Genomic DNA, 20,896 nt, shown 5'->3' with positions numbered 1-20,896 from the left:
GGCAACCCACTCCAGCATTCTTGTCTGGAGAATCCCATGGATAGAGGAACCTGGCAGACTATAGTCCATAGGGTCACAAAGAGTCGGACACGACTCAGCGACTTTCACTTCACTTCACTTCAGTATCTCTGCTGGACCTAGAGTGGGCTCAAGAGAGGCTTGCATCTCTAGTCTGTTTTAGATAGCACTCTATTTGGCTGGAACTTCCTTATGCACAGGTCTTTCTGGACCCTTTTCCTGACTTTCTACCAAGGGGGCACTGGACATCTTTCCTACTCTTTCTTTATCCTCTCCCTGGAAAGTGTGATTCAGTAGAGCTGGGGTGAAGACTTACCATCGACATTTTCATGAGCACCTTGGGTGATCTGGTGCAGGTGGTCTATGGATCAAGCATTCAAACACACTTCTTCACAGCTTCCATGGATGTTCTCTTCCTTATCTCTGTTACTTGTCAAAGGATCCCTTTCCCTTTGTTTTTAAAATTTTTATTATTATTTTTGGCTGGCATGGCATGCATGGCATGTGGGACCTTATTTCCCTAACCAGCGATCAAACTTGTGCCCCCTGCATTGGGAGCCTGGCTGGAGTCTTAACCACTGGACCTCCAGGGAAGTTGTGATCCTTTTGCCTTTAGACATGGACTTCTAGGTCATATCGAGAAATTAATTCAGCTTGCAGAGACTTGGGAAATTTATTACCCTCATGAAGCCAAGTGGCCCCACAAGAGCAAGTGATGTGACATCTCAAGTTCATTGATTAAGAGATTTAACAAAGACACCATAGAAAAGAAATTGTTATTATTATTTTTTCCACCTCTTATCAGTCTCTTCTGTTGCATAGAAATCTCTAATCCATAATAAAAAGTAATAAAAAAGATATCCAATGGTGCCCTTGTTGGCCCTTATGTTCTTTTTGATTCCTCACAATAGAGAGCGCCACTAAGCTTACTCTCAGTTCCAGAGGTTTTCACCACCCTTAAGTCCTTCACTATGTTTTAGGTGGCTCAGTGGTAAAGAATTTGCCTGCCAATGCAGGAGACCCAAGTTCGATCCCGGGGTTGGGAAGATCCCCTGGAGAAGGAAATGGCAACTCGCTCCAGTATCCTTGTCTGGGAAATCCCACGGACAAAGGAGCCTGGTGGATTGCAAAGAGTTGGACATGATTGAACAACTAAACAGCAAATGGCAAACAACAGGTAATTTAGGGCCATGTCCACCTTGGGGAAGGAAGGCAAATCCGTTGCTTCAGACACAGAGAAAAGGCAGGACAGTAGTTTCCTGCCCATTGACAAGCTTTAGTCCATTTCAGTTTGATGATCAGACCTCCATGTGGTTAAGATTCTGTAGCATTATCTTAACTAAGATCTCTGTGACTTATAACACTTAAGTCTCATGCTTGATTCTCATAGCCTTTCCAAGGAGTGTAATTAATTAATTAATTCAGCAAATATTTATTAAGCTCTTACTGTGTGTTAGGTCTTTCTTTTTTTTTTAAAGAGTGTTATTTATTTGACTGCCTAGGGTCTTTGTTGCACCCTTTGGGATCATCATTGCATCATGCAGGATCTTTAATTGCAGTATGAAGACTCTCTAGTTGTGGTGTGTGGGCTTCAGAGCACGTGGGCTTCAGTAGTTGTGGCACACAGGCTCGGTAGTTACAGCGTGTGGGATCTTAGTTCCCTGACCAGGGATCGAATCCCTGTCACCTGCATTGCAAGGTGGATTCTTAACCACTGGACCACCAGGGACGTCCCTCTGCTAGGTCTTTGATATAAAGAGAATGGGTACATCAGACAAGACCCTTGTAGTCTAGGGGTTTGTTCCTCACAGGCAAACCAAGGATCAGACCAGTGATCTGCCAGGAGCTGTAGAGCAAGTAGTGGCAAACCCATAACTGGAAACCAAGATCCCCTTTCATTTTTCTCTGTACGACTTGGTTACTGAGCTCATGATCTCTGAGCTTGATATCTTGAGATACAAGTACAGGGACAAGGGCTTTTCCTACAGTGGGGTCAACAGATTCTGACTACTCCCCTTCACCCTTGCTCCTCTGAATTAGACTCACTGATGCTTTCTATGTGGAGTCTTAGTTCCTCCAAACTCTCAAACCAATACTGCTGGTCAAGGTTTCCTCCATCTGCAGTCTGAGGCCAGTGTGGCCTGGGATTAGTCTTGCTTCTTTAGACTTGGATATGGCGTGCTTAGGGGTAAACCTGAGTTCTCAGAAAAACACATTTTCATTTCCCTTTTCTTCCCTTCTTTTTCTTTCCCCTCCCTTCTTTTCCCACTCCCAACCCCCCTAGGCTGGCACCATTCTGATGATTAGGCTTCTGCCTGGGGGGCCCACAGAGGACTCTAGCTCTCTGTGGGAATTCAAGCACCGCCCTAAGTCCAGTTTAAGTGACTGAGGTCCTAACTGCCTAGGGTTTATTTAATTATTAGCAGCTCTTTTGCTCTTCTGGGATAGTGAAAAGAGATACTAGATCCTTCTGGCCTGAGTTTTGCTGTGAAGAGACCAGTTATTTGAAGCCAAGAAGGCTGAACCCACTTGGATTGCTTCCGCCATGATCTAATCTATAGATTGGGAAGATTTGATGCCTGCACCAGCTAAACCACCATGAGCATGAGCTGATCATTTTGCATCCAGCCATGTGATTGTTCCAGGGAACGCTCCAGGGATTCATCTCCCTCAGCTTGGTCCCTGCCTGCTCACACTTCCACCAGCTCCTTGCCAGTCATGTGACTGTGGTCTCAGCTCACTATATGACTGAGTCTACTTGAATGAGGTCCAAGATGGATTTTCCCTGACCCATTTATCCTCTTTTGCCTGGTGGTCAATCTTGCGTGTGTTCTCTGGGGGAGAAGAATGAGACTTTCTAGCTTATACCAAGGTCATTCCAGGAGCCCTGTTGCCCTTATTACAGGGATTATTCCCAGTGAGCCACCTCAAGATGATGTGTGCACATGAGCAGAAAAATATGTAGGAATTAAATGACTCAGTGTAGGTAAAGCTTTTTGCAAGGTGTCTGAGATAATAGGGAGAAATCAATCAATTTGTTCAGCATTGGCTCTGGGAATCTCAAGTACATCTAGCTTGTAGGAAGCATAGTTCGGGAGCCTGGGAAACAGGTGAGCCAGCCTAACCACAGCTGGCTAGGAATGAAGTGAAGGAGCAAGGGATCTTGACAGACTATTTCCTTTTCCATCTTCAATTTGTTTTTATACTTAGAATTTCTGTGGAACTTCCTGCTAGTTTAGGTACCCACTTATCTAGTCTCCAGTAATGTCTTCCCTCCGATTTACACAGCAGGTGGAGAGAATCCCTAAAATGAAACATATTTGCCTTTTGTCCAAAGCATTTGCCACCACTCCCAAGTCATAGGAGTCATGGTCATTGCAAAGTGGGACACAGCTGAGACAGAAACCAGGAGTGTGCACACGTCAACATGCTAAAGAGAACCAGGTTCTGGAGTCAGATGGTTTGGCTTTAAATCACACCCCTGCTTGTTAGTAGCTATGAGATCTTGGGCAAGTTACTTTTCCTCTCTAAGCTTCAGTTTCTGCATCTTTCAAGTTTTGTGAGGTGTTTGACCCAGCATTTAGAAGGGGCTAAGCAACAGATGGATGTCAACTATTATACTATCCTGTTGGTAAGGGACTCCAAAAGTTAATCAGGAGATATAGTAAGAGTTATTGCCCAGAAGGAAATTAAACTTCAGGAAGAGAACAAAGTTAGCGTGTATGGGCTTTTTCTGTTGTTTTCTTTCTGTTGTGCTGAGTCTTCACTGTGGTATGGGCTTCCTCTCATGAGATTGCAGGCAAGCTGTTGGCCAGGGATGTGGTCTTATTTGAAGGCACACCGAGCGTGGACTCAGTAGTTGTGGTGTATTGGCTTAGCTGCTCCTCGGCATGCCCCTCTTAGTTTCCTGAACAGGAATTGAACTCATGTCTCCTGCATTGCAAGGCAGATTCTTAACCACTGGACCACTGAGAAGTCCCAGTGTGTACGATTTTATGGGGGCTGGTGGCAGTAACTGATTCTGTCCAGTACACCTCACAGACGGCCACCAGTGTTTGCTATCTCCTCGTGTCTGTGCCCTTGTGTAATTCCCTCTCTTTGAGTGACTAGTGATTCATTTCTAGCAAATAATCCAGCAGAAGTGGCACTTTCGAGGTTAGGTTATAAAAAGACTGTTTTGCACCTTAAATGTGCTCTCTCTTCCTCTTTCTCTTGGATCGCTTGCAGTGTGGGTTGCAAGATGCCATGAGACCCATATGTCAGGGCAAGAAACTAAGGTCTTTAGTCCTATAACCATGTGCACGAGCATGGAATTGGAGCCTCCAGTTCTAGTCAAGCCTATGAGACCACATACCTGGACAACAGCTTGAGTACAACCTCATGAGATAACTCGAACCAGAGGCCCTCAGCTAAGCTACATTCAGATTTCTGACCCTTAGGAACTGTGATAGAATAAATGTTTTTATTTTAAACTTGTAAACTTTGGGCTTTTTTTTTTATACAGAGATAATATGTCTTTACTATCGTGGCTTTTAATTTAGTTATCTTTTGCCTTGGGACTTTTCCAAAGCCCCGCTCAGCCTGGTGATAATTAGAACTGGGAGACTGTAGTGTGTTGAGGGCACTGGAGTTGCAGGAGAGTGCCTGGAGCAGCAGAAAGTAATTTCATGATGATCTCATCTCTCAGAGAATGGTTATGGAGGAACAGAGAGGCTGGAGAATAAAGCCTCTCTGTGGTGCAAGTCCAGCTGGGCTGGGGACGGCCTTAGGGCTAAGCTTGTGTTGAAAGTAACTGTGGACGTCCCCATGGCAAGGTTTGGGCTCCCATCGGGTCATAAGGAACGGGATGAAAAGTGACAGGGAATGGAGGCAGGGGTATAGAAATCGGACGCATTGTCATTAGACTCCAGAGGTTTGTAACACTGAACAAACTGTTTCACTTCTCTGAACCAAATGTTTAAAATAGAGATTATAATAACCCACTTTGAAAGGTTCTTTTGAAGAGTAAATGGGTTAATGTACACAAAGTGTTTAACATAATGCAGGTGAATAGTTGATATTGTTATTATTCCTTTGGAAGGAGCCCAGTTTGGGGGTCCTGGCTAGATTGTTTCTGCTGGAACCTGGGCTCATGGTAGGGACAAGCAGGATCTTCCAAAGCAAGGTTGTGGAAGGCCATGTGATGAGTCTCTCCCTGAAAAATAAATGCACGGGTAAAAGGCCAATGGCGATACCAAGAGGCCACCTCAAAAAGGAACCAAAACACAGGACAATTCATATGGAGAAGCCCAGTAATCTACTGAACATGGACACGCCTTCAGATGGGGCACAACCCTCATTTGACACAGAGAAACTCTTAAGGACAGCTTGTTCTAAGACATCAATGAACAAAAATGGGGAAGTTTCTCATCTAGAAGTCATGACTCATGGTGCTCCAGAGAATTCATACAGCAGCGAAACCCAGGAGGGTGAATTCACACCTCATTGATGTCGGCAATTTTATACTAAGGAGAAAGTATCAGTTTAACGAGTTGGAAAACCAGATAATATTAGAAGAGAAGTGATGCTTCAGAAATGACACCAAAGTATTTGTGAAAAAGATTATACAAAATTCATAATTATAAAATAGACATGATTGATCACAGTTGGATATAAATATTTAAAAGGGTGAATAAATTGAGTGATAAAAACATGTTATCACTTCCCAAGGTTTGCAGGGGTTATGTTCCTGAGTCTACTACATTTAGAAAGGTATACCTGTGTTGAAGTTGCATGTGTGAATTTAACATAATTCTGAAGGTGAAATAATATATACAAAGTCCTACAGTGTACATGACTTGATAGAGTTGCTTAAATATGACCAGACTCTGAAGTTTTTGAAACGTTAGTAGATAGAAGAAGGAAAAGTGCTCATTTGCAATTTACAGTTCATCATTTTGTGTTTTAGATTTAGAGACCTTAATTCACCTTTGGGGAAGACTGCTGCTTCAAGAGAAATCTCAGAATAGCCCTTTAATTATCTAGATGTATAATGTTATACTTATCGTTCTTGTAGGCAATGGTGATGTCATTCATTGTTAAACTGACTGTAGATATTGATAATGTAAATTACAACTGTATAAAGCTACCATGTTTTGAATACTTACCCTGAGTTCATAAGAACTACTTTGGGATGCTCACTTAAATACAGATTCTGAGCCCCTCCCTACAGATTTGATTCACTAGGCTTGCGCAAAAGCCCTGGAACCCATAGGCAGGCTGAATTTTCCTTAAATCTTATCTTGAATATGCTGAATAGCAGAGAAGGCAACTTGCCCAAGGTCACAGATAGTAAGTGGTGGAGTAGGGAACAGAGCTCAGGTCTGTCTGATCCTCACTTGAGTATGAAAACGCTTGCATAGAGGGGGTGTGAATGTCCTACTAGACTGAAAGTACAGGAGCAGGATGGCACCAACAGGGAGACCAAGCCTACCAACCACCTTGGGCGGCCATAGGCATCTGTCTTAGGAAACACGTCAGGGGCATAAGTTGCCCCAGTCTGTGAGTACTTAGGTAGTAACATAAGCCTGGCCCACAGAAGACAAGCCAATCATCCTAGCAGGCACATGAAACTACCAGTTGAATAGAAAATTATCACAGAGGCTGCCATCCCAGACCAGCAAGGAGAATTCGTGTTGCACAACTCTCCTTCTCCTATTAATACTAAGAAAGGAGTAAATGCAAAGTGCTGGATGATTTGGTTTCTAGTTCTTTCTCCGGCCCATGGCTTGTTACAGTCTCAGTTACCAAGCCATAAGGACTCTAACAGGGCACATTTTTCAGGCAACCCACTGGCCAGATAGCTCTTTCTTTTGGCCTTAGATTCTTCCCCTTTTCTTATGTGATCAGCAGGGATGCTTCTCAAGCCAACATGATGTAAACTTTAGACCTTTTTTATTTCTGTTTTTTATTTCCCAGAACCTAGTGTGACGCCTGACACACAATAGGCGTCCAGGGCAAGTTCGTTGACAGCCTGAATGAATGAACCAATGACCAGGTGTGGAGAAGACTCATGCATCCATCGTTCTGCCCCCTTGGGCATCCCCCTTTCTGGTCTTAAAAAGTTCCCTAGAGGCTTCCCGGATGGCTCAGTGGTAAAGAATCTGCCTGCCAATGCAAGAGACACGGGGTTCGATGCCTGATGCGGGGAGCTCCACATGCTGGAGAACAACTAAGCCTGTGCACCACAGCTACCGAGCCTGTGCTTGAGAGCCAGGAGCTGCAACCACTGAGCCCCCGTGCCGAAGTGTGCCCTAGAGCCATGCTCCACAAGAGAAGCCACCGCAAAAAGCGGCCTGGGTACACAACTACGGAGGGGCCCCAGTCACCACAACTAGACAAAAGTCTGAGCAGCAGTGATGACGCAGCACAGTCAAAAATAAATAAATTAATTGAATTATTTAAAAAGAAAAAATTGCCGTACTCTGCACCTGATGTCATCAGCCAGGACAGACGAGGAAACTTTGGCACATATACTTCCTTCTTAAGGGAAGCCCCTGGTGTGAAAACTTACAGTTCTAAGAATAATAAATTGTAATGATGGTTGGTTCTTTCCAGACATCTGTGAGGAAAGATAAGCAAGACCTCAAAATAAAGGCCTTACAATTGTGGGCAGAGCCTTCGAAAGGCTTTTAAGAATCCGAACAGTGCAGGACTGTCACAAAAGACAGAAAATTGTTTCTGACAGTCATAATTATGCTAAAAACAAAACAAAACATTTTAGTGTGTTTCCTTCCAGTTAAAACCCAACTTTCAAAAAACAAAGATCATGGCATCCAGTCTCATCTCTTCATGGCAAATAGATGGAGAAACAATGGAAACAGTGACAGACTTTATTTTCTTGGGCTCCAAAATCATTGCAGATGGTGACTGAAGCCATGAAGTTAAAAGATGCTTGCCCCTTGGAAGAAAGCTATGACCAACCTAGACAACATATTAAAAAACAGAGACATTAGTTTACCGACAAAGGTCCGCCTAGTCAAAGCTATGGTTTTTCCAGTAGTCATGTATGGATGTGAGAGTTGGACTATAAAGAAAGATGAGCACTGAAGAATTGATGCTTTTGAACTGTGGTGTTGGAGAAGACTCTTGAGAGTCCCTTGGGATGCAAGAAGATCAAACCAGTCAATCCTCAAGGAAATCAGTCCTGAATATTCATTGGAGGGAATGATGCTGAAGCTGAAGCTCCAATACTTTGGTCACCTGATGCAAAGAACTGTCTCATTTGAAAAGACCCCGATGCTGGGAAAGATTGAAGGCAGGAGGAGAAGGGGACAACAGAGGATGAGATGGTTGAACGGCATCACCAACTCAATGGACATGAGTTTGAGCAAGCTCCAGGAGTTGGTGATGGACAGGGAAGCCTGGCGTGCTACAGTCCATGGGGTCTCAAAGAATCAGACACAACTGAGCAACTGATCTGAACTGAAATTCCAGTTATCTTTTTTCACATATTTCTTTCTTGGAGTTATTGTAACGCATATTTATTTTTTGAATCTTGCTACTTTTTATCCCACATAACATAAACATTTCTCTGAGTTGTTATAAACTCTGTACATATCAGTTTTTGCAATGCGAGAGACCTGGGTTTGATCCCTGGGTTGGGAAGATCCATTGGAGAAGGGAAAGGCTACCCACTCCAGTATTCTGGCCTGGAGAATTCCACGGACTGTATAGTCCATGGGGTCCCAAAGAGACAGACACAACAGCAATGTTCACTTTCACTTTTAGTCGTTGACTTATACTCCATTTTATGGATGTACCAGAATTTATGCAACGGTTCCTCTATTGTTGATCATTTAATTTCCAATTTTTTCTTTATTCAGTTCAGTTCAGTTCAGTTGCTCAGTCGTGTCCAGCTCTTTGCGACCCCATGAATCGCAGCACACCAGGCCTCCCTGTCCATCACCAACTCCCGGAGTTCACTCAGACTCAAGTCCATCGAGTTGGTGATGCCATCCAGTCATCTCATCCTCTGTCATCCCCTTCTCCTCCTGCCCCCAATCCCTCCCAGCATCAGAGTCTTTTCCAATGAGTCAACTCTTCCCATGAGGTGGCCAAAGTACTGGAGTTTCAGCTTTAGCATCATTCCTTCCAAAGAAATCCCAGGGCTGATCTCCTTCAGAATGGACTGGTTGGATCTCCTTGCAGTCCAAGGGACTCTCAAGAGTCTTCTCCAACACACAGTTCAAAAGCATCAATTCTTCGGCGCTCAGCTCTCTTCACAGTCCAACTCTCACATCCATACATAAGTAATTCTGCAAAGAAGATCTTTGTGCATTAAACCTATTCTATAGTTAAGATAATTTCCTTAACTAGGGGATCAGGAATTGAATACTAGATCCCAGAGAGATTCCTGACACTCCTGAGAGTCTTGAGTCTGTATCATTGCTATTTGGGGGGTTTCCTCTTTGTTTTTGAGAATCTAGGCTCAGACAGGCTGAGTACAAATCCTTGCTCTGGCATTAACCAGTGTGAACTCGGGTACCTAGGTTGACCTTTTCAAGTCTTGGTTTCCTAGCTGTAAATTAGGGATGATTGCAATTTATTCATGGGCTATTGTGAAGATGAACAATAATATATGCAAAGCTCAGTACTTGGCACGGAGTGTGTTCCATAGATACTGTGTGTGTGCGTGTGCTAAGTCGCTTCAGTTGAGTCTGACTCTTTTCGACCCTATGGGCTGTAGCCCGCCTGGCTCCTCTGTCTATGAGATTCTCCAGGCAGGAATACTGGGGTGGGTTGCCATGCCCTCCTCCAGGGGATCTTCCCGACCCAGAGATCAAATCTGCATCTTTTAGGCAGGCAGTTTTGTTTTTTTTTTAACCACTACTGCCACCTGGGAAACGCCTCCACAGATACTAGCAACAATTAATTTGTTAACTTTGATTATCAACAAGGATGGAAATTTCCACATATGCTAATTATCTGTTTATATTTCTGTGCATGTGTATATTTGTGTGTGTGCATTAAAATATAGTATTTGATTATTTTATTAAAAAAATTGGGGGGCCACACTGCACAGAATTTGGGGTCTTAGTTCTCTGGGGATCAAACCCATAACCTCTGCATTGGAAGCACAGAGTCCTAACCACTGGGGCACCAGGGAATTCCCAAGATACATATTTTATTTTATTTATCTATTTTTTATTGAAGAATAATTGCTTTATAATGTTGTGTTAGCTTCCGCTGTATAACATCATCAATCATCTATACACATACATATATCCCATCTCTCTGGAGCCTCCTTCCCATCAAGATATGTTATTTTGGATCGAAGAAAACTAAGCCATAAGGGACTCTAAGAGTGCTTATTTATCAGGCAAGCCCCTGGACAGATAACTCTCTGTCAAAATTCATCTAATCCCAAGGAAAAGCAGGCACTAGCATCCTAGAGTTTCTAGACAGCATCTCTCCTTCCCTCTCGGGTTATTTTTTTTTTTTTTTTTGGTTGATAAATTTTATTTAAGAACTTATACAAATATTCCAGATTGAATTTTAATCCTCATCTTCCTCCTCTTTCATCTTGATTAATCTGGAAGTAATGCAATTCATAACTTTCTTTGCTGTTGGTGACTACGGCTAACCAATCATGTAGATTATTCTTCTTCAAATATTTTTTGGTAAGGTATTTCAAATGCCTTTTGGAAAAGGGCACCTCAGAAGTTACAGAGATCTTACTCTTGTTTCTTTTGATGGTTAGGACACCACCACCCACGTTGCCAGTTTTTCCATCCACCTTGATCCTATCCTGAAGAAACTGCTCAAAATTGGTGCTATCCATCTTTTACAGATGAGTACAGTCCAGGGTTAACTTCAGGAACTGCTTCCTTTTTTTGCCCCAGCTTCTCCACAAGCTTTCTCACAGTCACCATGGCGGCAGCAGAGTCAGAAAGCTCCACTAGTTTTAAGATAGATCGTCTCATCATATGTTTCCTTTAAGACTAACTACATTCTTAAGTATGATTTTTATTGTGTTGAGGGACCCTGTGGAGCATATCACTGTTGGTAGAGCAAATTCAGAGGGAAACATGGATTTGATGTCCAGAAATCTGTAGCACCACTGACCTCTCTAGGAGGACGTCTCTCGGAAAGGCAAGTATTCCCAGGGCAAGACTCTGGGCAGCTTTGAGTCCTGTAAAGCACTGTGCAGCCATAGCAGCTTCCCCTCCCACTGACAGCATCTATAAATCCATTTCCTGTCTTGTAATTATGTCTCATGTAGTAATTAGCCCCTTCATATCAATGAAGCTAAATTTCCCTGTGTAATGGAGTGAAGCCTGAGCGTACGAGACAAACTGAAATGCAGCTTTGGGTAGGGGGGTAGGTGGGGGGCGGGGGTAGGAGGTACCTCTGAGCACTCCTCAGGGTCAGGGAGGACAGTCCTTGCTTGCAGAGCCCTACTGTGTGCCAGGCACTGTTCTGGGCCCCTTGCACCATGCAATTTCTTAAAATCCTCACACTGACCTTTCTACTCCAGCATCTGCACTTTTTTTTTTTTTTAAGATTTTTTTTTTTGATCATGGACCGTTTTTAAAGTCTTTATTGAATTTGTTACAATATTGCTTCTGTCTTCTTTTTTTAAGTTTTGGTTTTCTGGTCCTAAGGTATGTGGGATCTTACCTCCCTGACCAGGGATTAACCTGTATCCCCTGCATTGGAAGGTGGAGTTTTAACCACTGGACTGCCAGGGAAGTCCAATCTAGTGCCTTCACTTTTGCTTTTACTGTCAGAGTTCAGCTTCTGCACACTCCTTCAGGTGGAAAATCAAACACAACAGACGACACTTCCTGCCAAAGCCCCTGTGGGTACTAAAGAGAGAGGTGCTGCAGAAGCCAGCCAAGGTGAGCTCTCGAGAGGGCTGCTTCCCTCCTGGAATTTCACTCCACAGCCTTAAGGCAAGCATGCATGGAGCCAGCATCAGGGTGGGACAGAAGCTCTTAGGGGTCCCAGGGGCTCAGGAGTCCAGGAGCACAAGGACCCCACTGTAATGGGAGCATTTGGAGCATCCCAGCAACGCTTGGAAGACCAGGCAGGAAAATGTGGGCGGAGACAAGGCTGGGGGTGGGGCAGGCAGAGTGGGCGGGTGCAAGGATCTCCCATCCCTTCATCTCTCCCCCTCCATCTTCCTCCTCTCCTTTCTTTTCCCTCTCACCTCTTCTCAGGCCTTTCCTTCCTATAATCAGGTTGTGTTTGGGGAGATATCCATAATCTTGTAGCTTGACAGAGAATCTGTATGGGAGGGGAAGGGCCAGCACAAATTGTCATGAAGGTTAAGAGAAGGGTAGGAAGGACACTGGATTAGCCTGGAATCCTTGAGCAAGCTACTTAGATCCTGCTAAGTCCCTTTGTTCCCTGATCTCTAAAATGGGGGTAATAACCACACCTCACCGGACTGAGGAGAAGGTGAAAGATACTTCATGTTGACTCAAACATGTGCTGGTTTTTCAGTGACCTGTCTAGGGAAACATGTATCAATGCATGTTTAAATACATGTGTCTACACATCTCCAACTGTAGTCATACAATTTACTAAATGTATGTATTTTTGTCTTTTAGGAATTTAAACCCACCACGTATAACAACTAGTTACTGCTTCTTAACAACTTACCCTATGCCGGACCCTATCTAGGATCTCTTGTTTCATTCTCAAACCCTATAAGGTAGATATTATTAGTCCCATTTTACAGACTAGAAAGATGATGCTGTGGAAGTGCTGCACTCAATATGCTAGCAAATTTGGAAAACTCAGCAGTGGCCACAGGACTGGAAAAGGTCAGTTTTCATTCCAATCCCAAAGAAAGGCAATGCCAAAGAATGCTCAAACTACCACACAATTGCACTCATCTCACACTCTAGTAAAGTAATGCTCAAAATTCTCCAAGCCAGGCTTCAGCAATATGTGAACCGTAACTTCTTGATGTTCAAGCTGGTTTTAGAAAAGGCAGAGGAACCAGAGATCAAATTGCCAACATCCGCTGGATCATGGAAAAAGCAAGAGAGTTCCAGAAAAAACATCTATTTCTGCTTTATTGACTATGCCAAAGCCTTTGACTGTGTGGATCACAATAAACTGTGGAGAATTCTGAAAGAGATGGGAATACCAGACCACCTGACGTGCCTCTTGAGAAACCTATATGTAGGTCAGGAAGCAACAGTTAGAACTGGACATGGAACAACAGACCGGTTCTAAATAGGAAAAGGAGTACGTCAAGGCTGTATATTGTCATCCTGCTTATTTACCTTATATGCAGAGTACATCATGAGAAACGCTGGGCTGGAAGAAACACAAGCTGGAATCAAGATTGCTGGGAGACATATCAATAACCTCAGATATGCAGATGATACCACCCTTATGGCAGAAAGTGAAGAGGAACTAAAAAGCCTCTTGATGAAAGTGAAAGTGGAGAGTGAAAAAGTTGGCTTAAAGCTCAACATTCAGAAAACGAAGATCATGGCATCTGGTCCCATCACTTCATGGCAAATAGATGGGGAAACAGTGGAAACAGTGTCAGGCTTTATTTTGGGGGGCTCCAAAATCACTGCAGATGGTGGCTGCAGCCATGAAATTAAAAGACACTTACTCCTTGGAAGGAAAGTTATGACCAACCTAGATAGCACATTGAAAAGCAGAGACATTACTTTGCCAACAAAGGTCCGTCTAGTCAAGGCTATGGTTTTTCCAGCGGTCGTGTATGGATGTGAGAGTTGGACTGTGAAGAAAGCTGAGTGCCGAAGAATTGATGCTTTTGAACTGTGGTGTTGGAGAAGACTCTTGAGAGTCCCTTGGACTGCAAGGAGATCCAACCAGTCCATTCTGAAGGAGATCAGCCCTGGGATTTCTTTGGAGGGAATGATGCTAAAGCTGAAACTCCAGTACTTTGGCCACCTCGTGGGAAGAGTTGACTCATTGGAAAAGACTCTGATGCTGGGAAGGATTGGGGCAGGAGGAGAAGGACAGAGGGCAGGACAGAGGATGAGATGGCTGGATGGCATCACTGACTCGATGGACGTGAGTCTGAGTGAACTCCGGGAGTTGGTGATGGACAGGGAGGCCTGACGTGCTGCAATTCATGGGGTCGCAAAGAGTCGGACACGACTGAGCGACTGAACTGAACTTAACTGAACAGACTAGAAAACTGAGACCCCAGGTTAAGAAGATCTCCCAAGGTCATGGGCCAAGTTAATGTTAGAGCTCTCTGAAATAGACCTGAATTCTGAGTCTCTAGTCTTAATCATTGTGGTGTTTCTAAGAATCTGAGGTTTTTCATGTTGTCCAGTCACCAAGTCATGCCTGACTCTTTGAGACCCCATGGACTGCAGCATGCCAGGCTTTCCTGTCCCTCAGCATCTCCCGGAGTTTGCCCAAGTTCAAGTACATTGCAATCCATTGCATTGGTGAAGACAGCCAATCATCTCATCCTCTGTTCCCCTCTTCTCCTTCTGCCGTCAATCTTTCCCAGCATCAGGGTCTCAGGGTTTCTCATAGCCAGACGTTTTTGGACTCAGAGGGAGGATATTTCCAAACACCATTTCCCCCAGGGCTGACTCCCCCCTTCCAGTCCATCGTGGCTCTGGCTCAAAGCAATCTAAGGCAAGAAGCCAGAAAGGCTTTGGGAATGTGCTGTGAAATTCACTTCCGCAGAGACTAGGATGTTTTTCCAGCTGTGTCCCCAACACCCAGGGGAGAGAAAGCCTCAGCTAAGGCCTCAGGCTCAGGGTCGGCGTGCGGGCACTGGCTGGGTGACTGCCCCCTCACACCAGAAGGTGTCTACCTGTGGATGGGAGGTTGCTGTTTCTCTCTCTCTCCACACTGCATTGGAAACCCCTGTGCCTTCTCCTTTCACTGCTTCTTCATTCTTGACCAGTGCCCTCTTATCTTCATTATACAGAATTCTAGAAGGGTTCATTACAGGTGCAGCTCCTTGCCAGGCTGGGAGACCCCTTCTCCATCTTTCCAGTTCAAACAGTGAGTTGATAGGAATTTCCTGACAGTACAGTGGTTAAGAATCCACCTTCCAATGCAGGAGATGAGGGTTTGGTCCCTGGACGGGGAACTAAGATCCCATATGCCACGGGGAGTGGGTGCCACAACTAGAGAAGCTGTGGCCACAGCCAAAAATAAATAAATGAATATTAAACAAACAAGCAAACAAACAGTAAGCTGACAATGGATGAAGGGAAGCAGTAAGAACTGGGCTCTGCAGCCATGGGTTCAAACCTTGGTTCTGCTACGGTGCCCTGTCACTTGACCTCCTCTGGACTTCAGTTTCCTTCTTTTACTTTCTTTTTTTTTTTTTTTTTAAGAAAGAGCTAGTAACATCTATATTTTAGGGTTGTGCGTGCGTGTGCTAAGTCGCTTTGGTCATGTCTGACTCTTTTCGATTCTATGGATTGTAGCCCGCCAGCCTCCTCTGTCCCTTGGATTCTCCAGGCAAGATTACTGCAGTGGGTTGCCATGCCCTCCTGAGGGATCTTCCTGACCCACGGATCGAACCCACATCTCCTGTAACTCCAGCATTGCAAGTGGCGCTGAGCCACTGGGGAAACCCTTTAGGGTTGTTGCTGGTATTAATCAATACACACGAAGGACTCAGTACAGTGCCAAATATATACTCAGTGCTCAGTTGCTCTCATTTTTACCCCACATCAGAGACTTCACAAAATGCTTTACACACACAATTCTCATTTGGATCACACAACAGCCCTGTGAAGTAGAAGTCATTTTATCCCCATTTTTACAGATGAGGAAACTGAGGCTCATGGAAGTCGGGTCACACAGCATGTAAGAGCTTGGGTTCAACCAGGACTGCCTGATTTCAAAGCTCCTGCTCTTAACCTCCTCATTGCACCTTCCCTCAAAGACCTTCTCATAGAGAAAGTCGCATATGTCTTCCTCCTCCCTTTCTGGGGCTTCCTAAGGGAAACCTCTACCATCTGAGGACGGCTGCAGGTGGCTCGTGTCATGTAATGAGAGGTGGGGGCAGTGTGGTGCTGGTGACCTTGTGGTGAGCTGGATTCTGTGACTACCCAGTTCTCGTCCAGCACTCATGCTGGGGATTCTGTCTCCAGACTGATCTGTAACAGGTCTGGGGGTGTCTGGCACAGTCAAGATGTGATCTGAGGGCTTTTAAAGTGATGAGAGCAGACAGGGCAAAAATAAACATTTGCATTAATCCATTATCCTAATGATCATCCTAAAGATAAGCGTGATCAGATATGAGCCTTGCTGAGATTGATTTGCCTAAAATAAGAATCTTATTTGCATTTTTCTGATTTTTCCCGACTTTGTTTAGCCACATCGAGACAGCTGCTGCTCTCATCAAGGACAAACATCTGAAGTAGATGGATACTGCCCACGTGTATTTATGGGGCATAGTATCCTTCCCACCCACCTGTGTATGTGTTGTAATCTCTCTGACACAGGGGAGAAGGACGGTTTAGGAACTTCAAGGTGACAGCTCTGGCTTGCTAATTCAGGGTCAGCCTTTCAACTTCCCTTTGATCATCTTTTTAACTTATGTAGAAAATATCTATGGAGCCACAGAATCTGCCAGGGTAAAGAGGCTTGAAGAAGATCCTAATAGTTTAGTGTCTGATTTAGAAGACATAATTTCTCATCTCTTTTCTTTTTGAAAAAACTTTTTGAATGTAATTAAAAAAAAAATTGGGGGCTGTGCTGGGTCTTCATTGATGAGCGCGGGCTTTCTCTAATTGTGGTGGCTTCTCATTGTAGTGGCTTCTCTTGTTGCAGAGCACGGGCTGTAGAGCACGTGGGCTTCAGCAGTTACAGGCTTTGTTGCCCTGTGACATGTGGAATCTCCCAGGACCAGGGGTCAAACCTGTGTCCCCTGCAATGGCAGACAGATATTTTACCACTGGATCACCAGGGAAGTCTTCTCATATCTCTTTTCATTAACTATCCATATCAACCCTAAGAGGTAGCTAGGGCAGGTTATTTCCTACCTGCCCGCCCCCCCCATTTTACAGATGAGAAAACAGAGACCCAGTGAGGTGAAGGAATATGATTTAATTTATATGCTTTGTCAACAGTGTCCAAGACCCTTTGACTCCCAACCCTGGGTCTCGAGACTTTCCGGAGTTCTCTGCTGTCGGGCTCAGACATTTGTGAGCAACTCTGAGAAGAACTACTTCTCTCCCAGAAGACTTGGTCTTGGTCACACAGGTAAGACTACATCTTTCATCCATTTGATCTTCAGTGACCCTCCGTGGGGGAGACAAGGCAGTGAAAATAGCTAAGAGTAGGTGGTGAGCACTTGTGTGTGCTTCCTGGAAGGACTGATCACGAATCATAAAGACCTATGAGGCCATAGTGTCCAAGCTTCAGAGAGGTCCCACTGACCCCATTCCTAGCTTCAGCCTGGAGACCAGTCCCTCTATGGACAGCCCCTCTTCAACTTGGTGATTAACTTTGTAGTGGAAAGAACACGGACCGCGGAATCAAATACTCATGGGTTGAACCCTAGCCTTGCCATCAATGTCTGCTGGTGTTCATAAGGGGATTCTCCATCCAGAACCTAATTTATTACACTATTTCATTTAGTCCATTATTTTACTTAATTTTGCAACACTGCCACGAGGCAGATTTCTAATATTATTGCTCCCGTTCCAACTAGAGGAAAACAGATCTGTAGAGGTAAAGGCTAAATAACTTATCCAAGCTAGACAGGCTCATTTCTTGAGTCCAAACATATATATATATATATTTAACTTCGGGAAACATAGAAAATGCATCACTTGGCTCAAAATTCAAAAGATATAAAAAAAAGAAAACTGAAAAGTCTCTTTCTTTCCCTTTCTTCCAGCTAGCGAGTCCACCTTCCTGGAGGCAATAAATGTTACCAGCTCCGTGTGTTGTCTTACAGAGACTTGTTTTATATATATACATATATATGCAAACAAAGGGGCAAGTCTGTTGTTCCTGGTTTTTTCTTTTTGTGAGTGCATAAATCCTTTCATTTGGTTTTTTACTGAAGAACTATTGGTAAGGTTATATATATATATATGACAACAGTACTGTATTGATTTTGCTCATATTAATGCCAAGTAATATTTTTAGTTAAACACGCTATATTCTTTCCATTTCCCTGCCTCTGCTCTTGCTTTTCCCTCAGTGCAAATGTGTGACTCCTCACTCATGCTCCTTATCTGGCAAGCTCCTGGGTATCTCTCAGGATGCAGCACAGACGTCATCTCTCGAGAAACCTTCCTCAACTACCCCCTCTCCCCACTGAAGTTTCTTCATTTCCTTTTATCCTCACATTTCCCACACTTTTTTATAATTATTTTTTAAAATAAGCTATTATATTCTCAAATAGCCCAATAGGTCTCAGGAAACATTCATCTACCTATCTGTCTGTCTGTCCATCTATCATCTATCTAATCTGTCTATCTATATTTAGTGGGGATCTTTTTATTTAAGTGTCAGTATTTTGAATACAGTATTCTATTTCTTGCTTTCTGAAAACTTTTTGTCATAGAAAATTTTCACACATATATAAAAGTAGAGGAAGTAGTGTGAACTCCCATATAGCTGGCAGCTCGCTTCAACAATTATTGCACATGCCAGCCTTGTCCCCTCTCCCCTTGATTGTTTTAAACCAAATCTCTGACATCATATAATTTCATCTGTAAATACTTCAGCATATATCACTAAAGGAAAAGACTTAAAATATAATATCTATGTCATGTAAAAAAATACAAACTATCTATCAGTATTCAGGTTTCCCTAGTGGTCTCTCTCTGTTTGTTCAAATCTAAATTCAGAGAAGGTCTACACATTGTATTTGGTTGACTCCTTGCTTTTTATCACCTGACAATACTCTCGGAGATCATTTCATACCAGAACATAAAGAATGGCTTTGTTCTTTTTTCCATTGCAGGGTATTCTTTGTAGGGCTGTAGTATAATTCATTTAACCAATTTCCAGATAGTGGACATTTAGATCACTCCAAACCTTTTGCCATTATATTAATAAACAATGCTGTATTGAATAACCTTGTAAGTATGTCACTTTGCACATGTGGGAGTATGTTTGCAAGATAAATTCTTGGAAGTGGAATTTTGGGGTGAAAGGATATATGTATTAGTAACTGCAAAGATTACTGGTGGATCACCCTTGATGGAGGTGGTACCCACTCAGTGGATACTTCCACCTGCCATGTGGCTGAGAACACTTTCTCTGTCCCCTTCTCAGAAGAACCACCATCCTCTCAGACCTCTGTCTGTGCAATTGCCTTTTCTGTGGATGTCTGTGGATGTCCCATCTCACTTTGTCCATCTGATGAACTCCTGTTCTTCACGACTAAGCTTAGCTCCCTACCAGGGTTTTGGGTTGACGCTCACCCTGTGCTCCCAGAAATCCCCTTTTTGCAACACACATCACACTTCACACTGGTTTCTCATTACTGACTCATCTCTCTCCTCCACTGTTAGTGAGGTCCTTGAGGGTGTAGTGCCAGGCACGCAGTAAGTAGGTGGTCTACGTGAATTGGTCCATTGAGGTGCTGAAGGACTGAGAGTTTAGGGTATAAGCTCTGGGTCTTATTCTGGTGGGAGTTCAGGGACTTCTGCTTTTTCCTAGGTGGAACAAACCCAGAGTCATGGGTGCAAATCTGCTTTCGTAACCCTCTGGCACCCAAGTATTAAAGCTCAGAAAACCCCCAAGCTCCATATTGTCCAGCCCAGGAGCCTGCAACAGATGGCCTTGTATCACTGAGGCTGGGACGTCTGATTATCTTAGACCTACAAGTTGTTTATGGATTCTGACCTGTCAGATTGTTTTCTATTTAATCTGAAAACCTTGTGTTTTTTGTTTTTTTTTAATCTAGGATTTCTTCCCACCCCACACATGAAACCATCATCCTACAAATTATTATTCTCTGGATGGGCAGGAGTGGAATTAGTCCCCACAGAAGCAATATTATTCTCTGGATGGGCAGGAGTGGAATTAGTCCCCACAGAAGCAAGTTAGGCGGGGCAGGTGGGAGTAATCCCATGTGCCTGAGGTGGGGGAGGGCAGAGCAGATGGCTCCCCGGGCAAGCCTTGAAAGCCAGGATTAAAAAGTAATTTTCAGCGTGCCCAAAATGGGACTGCAGATTTGGGTCACCGCAAGTTAACTCTTTCGGGATTGTAGGGTGGAGATTCCGAGTCAAGAGGAGGCGTCCTGCCTCAGGGAGGAGCTAGGTGAGAACCCCTGGGTTTCTCCTTCCTGAGCTTCCTGGAGATCATCTCCTAGGTTTTTCCTTGTGGAGGGAGCTCAGGCCCTCAGGGTCATCCTCTTCCAAGACACAAGGCTCTGTCAGAGGGAGTCCCTCCTAAGGCTGGGGGAGGATTTGTGCCTCAAGAAATTGAGTTCTTACCAGTGCCCCACAGAGGCACCTCATCCTGTTATCAAAAGTATCTCAGGGGGACTTCCCTGGTGATCTAGGGGCTAAGACTCCGCCCTCCCAATGCAGGGGGCCTGGGTTCCACCCCTGGTCAGGAAACTAGATTCCACATGCCTCAACTGAGACCTGGTGCAGCCAAGTCAATAGATAATAATTTAAAAAGTACCTCAGGTATTTGCCTCACAAAAGACAAAGTGCTACCTCGCCAATTATTTTCTGTGCTAGAGATGCTCCAGTTCTTTCCCAATATAGGATCTAGAGGTATCTGTGCCACCCCCAGCAATAATTCCTTTGCCTCAAAAGCCAATGTATTATTAAATTCTCTTCCTTGAGGAATCCTCCCCTGCACTCTTGAATAGTAGAACTGTAATGAATGGGGTTTCCTTTTTCTCTTTGTTGGCCAGGAAGCTCAGAGCCAAATTCGCAAAGTA

This window comes from Bos taurus, chromosome 19 (assembly GCF_002263795.3).
Source record: "Bos taurus isolate L1 Dominette 01449 registration number 42190680 breed Hereford chromosome 19, ARS-UCD2.0, whole genome shotgun sequence".
In the NCBI taxonomy this organism is placed as follows: Eukaryota; Metazoa; Chordata; class Mammalia; order Artiodactyla; family Bovidae; genus Bos; species Bos taurus.
This window is presented reverse-complemented; position numbering follows the sequence as displayed.